Source organism: Schistocerca gregaria, chromosome 6, assembly GCF_023897955.1.
Source record: "Schistocerca gregaria isolate iqSchGreg1 chromosome 6, iqSchGreg1.2, whole genome shotgun sequence".
NCBI lineage: Eukaryota > Metazoa > Arthropoda > Insecta > Orthoptera > Acrididae > Schistocerca > Schistocerca gregaria.
Window position 1 is genome coordinate 68,672,069 of NC_064925.1, and position 3,715 is coordinate 68,675,783.

The window sequence follows — 3,715 nt, forward strand, 5'->3', positions numbered from 1 at the left end:
ATTCACGGTGTTCTTATTTCAATTTCCAGGAGTGTGGATACATCAGTGACAAAAACCCTCTGTATATAATCCGTACTGTACTTGGAATAACAGTATGTACGTTTCCAATTAACATAGCGGTGGTCAGTATATTTCGGAAATCTGTTCTTTGCTTGGAAGTGTATGGAATGCTTGGCTTCAGTAATCAGTTCAAGTTGTTATGCGTGTGTTTGGAATTTTCACTGGATGGTAAAGATTGAGAAATGCCCCATACCAGGTTCCGGAATGGAAATCACAACATTGGCGACTGAGAACCACTGTTTTGGATATGTAACTTATATTAGATGTAATGTCTGAAACTTTACAATTACCAATAATTAGTATACTTCCTTATTTAAAAACTAATTCCAAATTATAGTTTTTTCCAGTGACATGTGGCCAACAGCACCTTACCTGAACTAAACTAAACTAAACATCGTCCGAAGAGGTCTTGGAAGGTACCGTGTCATCGTCGGCCCACAGGCGACACTATACCGATATTGACGAGCATGTGGTCATCGCACCGCTCTCTCCCACCGTGTGTCAGTTTACGAGACAGGAGCCGCTACTTCTCAGTCAAGTAGCTCCCTAGTTTGCCTCAAAAGGGCTGAGCGTACCCCGCTTGATCACAGCGCTGGACAGACCGGACGGTCGCCCATCCTAGTTCTAGCCCAGGCCAACAGCGCTTAACTTCGGTGATCTGACGGGAACCGGTGTTACCACTGCGGCAAGGCCGTTGGCCGCCTTACCGTCGGTTTTAGTTTTATCACGAGTGTGCAGCAGACCAAAGTTGATGCTTAAAATAATGGATGACATAAATAGCAAGGAGTATAAATGAAGGTTGAATTAAACAACAGGATCAGTATTGATCTCGTGGAATTATGTTTTCCTGTAGACATATGAGTCTCAATCGTATCTTCGATAAATTTGTGTAATGTAATGAATTAAAATGTGTGAAGGCCGGGACTTGAACCTAGATTCAGTGCTTACTAGGCAGATGTGATAGTAACATTGTGGCTGTTACATACACACAAGGTACCTTCGTGTACTGCCGTCACCTATGGCCTTAAAGTGTGAAATAAAGTTTATGTTAGGGAGGGCTCTTACTCGGGTATTCCACATAGTTGTGATAGCCACAGAGGCGCATTAGTTAGCGCATCTACTAGTCAGCTGGAGACCCACGTTCGAGTCCCGGCCTTGGCACAGATTTTAATTCATTACTTCAGGTTCTACCATTATCAGGGATTGATATTGTTGATACTGAGTACATAGGTACACAGTAATCCCTGACAGCACCAGAGGGCGCTACCGAACGTGCTTCCTTCACGCGAGGGGCCTGAAAGTTGCAGGCAGTCGTCACACAGATGATAGTCATGTGAGGTGCCGGGGTGGAGATGAGTTTGTACCTCTTTAATTCATACGAATTTTGCATGATAACGAGACGATCCCTTCTTTATCTACCAGCTAATTAATTATGGGCAGAACGAAAACGGAAGGAAATGATGGTGGACCCTGCTAGTTGGTAAAATAAGGAGTGCACACTCACAATAATTTAATATAAATCGTAATCTAGTCAAAAAAGAGAACTTTATCATAATAAACAACAAGAAATGGTATTCTGCCTATATATAAGAAATGATATGCCGATTAAATATTACAATGAGATTTATTATACGTCAGAACATATATGCACATGATAGTCGACACAAACCGTAGGTTAAAGGATAGGGTATACTGAACTATTATGAGAACAAGAGTTGGCTCGAGAACAAGGGGCGCCTACTCTCTGTGGTGCAATAGATACGATAATGACTGGAGGTCCTAATGAATCAAATATTAATCTTCTGACTGTATAGCAGTATCGCAATTAGTAGAGAGAGCTCAAACGGGATCACATGGAGAAACAAGCAAGGTGGACTTGTAGCGAAGCGTAGGGACGTGCTGCTGAGCGATTCAGTATAAAATTGATAAGGTCCTACAATGCCGGAGCCGTGCACGACTGTACCAGTACTGAAATCTGCAGCACGTCGTCGGTAGGCAGCGTCTTGCAGCCGTGCAGCAACTCTGTGTCAACCCATGGCCACAAAGGCTGCCCGTGATTTCTAAGTTCTTCCGAAAACTAGCGACCTTGTCGCAAGACCGTCCGACTCCGAGGAACATCAGGTCCCGAACCCCACTCTGTCCGTGCAACGCAAGAGCGAAGCCAACATCGCTCTACTCCCCTCTCTCGTCGAAAAACTGAGAATCAGCATTCAGTTCTGATTCCAAAATTCCCCCACACTGTTTCAGAACATCATTCACGCCAATAGCGACCCTTCTCTCCAATTTCGAGGAGGGCTTTATGACGTCAACTAGGCTCAGTTTAAGTTGACGAATCATGGCTCTGATATGCAGCAGAGGGCACTGAACCTGCCGTTTGACCGGCTATGAAAACAACCTGCCTAGACCACCGGCCATCCGGCGCCAGACAGTCGACCCCAGCAGGGCACAGTCCACAAGCATTCTCCGAATCAAGAGGACAGTGCAGTCAGTCAGTGCCAGGACGCACCGGGACGGTAAACACACAAACTGCGGCGACACTCAGACGTCTCGCAGGTCGTTTCGCCCTGCATACAATAGGCGCAACTCGACCGACGTCAGTCTTTTCGCCAGGCGCTTAAGCCTATCGTACGAACCCCACAGAATTCAGGGAAGTGCAGCCCCCAACCGGAAACACAGTGTGCCGCGTCCTCCAATCCTCGCCTCGCACACGCCACGCAGGGAAGTAAAACATGTTTAGGAATCAAGTGAAAAGTATTTTTTGAGCTCTGAGTACAAATACTCTAATTACAATAACCTTATTCGATCTGTTACTACCGTGCAATGACACAGAGCATTTATAAAATTGATGAAAATGAGAGGCGACATGCAAAAGAGGGCATGGAACCTCTCAGTCATAGACCGGAATCCATCTACACTTCGTACACGGGACCTTGTAACACTGGGCCCAGATGGACATCATTCCGTCAGTCACGGATACACTTCGAAGCGCAGATGCACTCGTCCAGCTCCTGTTCCACTTTTCGCACAGATGCCAACAGTAGTTAGATTCTGAAGATTTTAATATACCAGCGAGCTCGCACCTTCTTTACTCTGCTGTCACTTTGATTTGCTTCGACTGAAAACCATTGGGATGCCTATCGCCCCCTTCACTCATATCTGAACTGAAAAGCTGTTATGCATGGAAACCTAAGAAAATTAATGACCCTGTCAAATGACTCTTTGCAAAAATCAATAGTAAAGCTTGGTGTTAGGTTCATTTTGCTACTGTCAGTAAATATTCGTCGAAATTGACGAGTTCTACTTTAACCGTAAATGGAATTTAGAACATACATGATTTGATTTCATAAAGTCACAATATTCATTACTAACATTCAGAGGCAGAAGACAGCCCAAACATAAGATCTCTGAACAGACTCAGATACGTGATACGACAGAGTGTTAGTATGTGTTAGGCCGCCAGTCTGCTCGAGTTTGTTCAGGCAAAGGTCATTGGCGGTTATATCGATCGTTTGGTCGGTAGCGCACTGAGACACAAGATGATTTGTCCGTCTTGAGCGTCGGCGCATGTGCGATCGCCACGTCAATCCAGTGGCCCGTGCCGTATAACGAGGGGCAGTGTCTTCGCGGCCGACACGAGAGCAACAGGAGTCAATCC

At 45.4% G+C, this 3,715-nt stretch overlaps 1 pseudogene; it reads right to left on the bottom strand.

Annotated features, from left to right (window-relative positions):
- Positions 1-641: 641 nt before the first annotated feature.
- On the bottom strand, positions 642-759 carry LOC126279165 (5S ribosomal RNA; annotated as a pseudogene).
- Between the last annotated feature and the right edge of the window lie 2,956 nt (positions 760-3,715).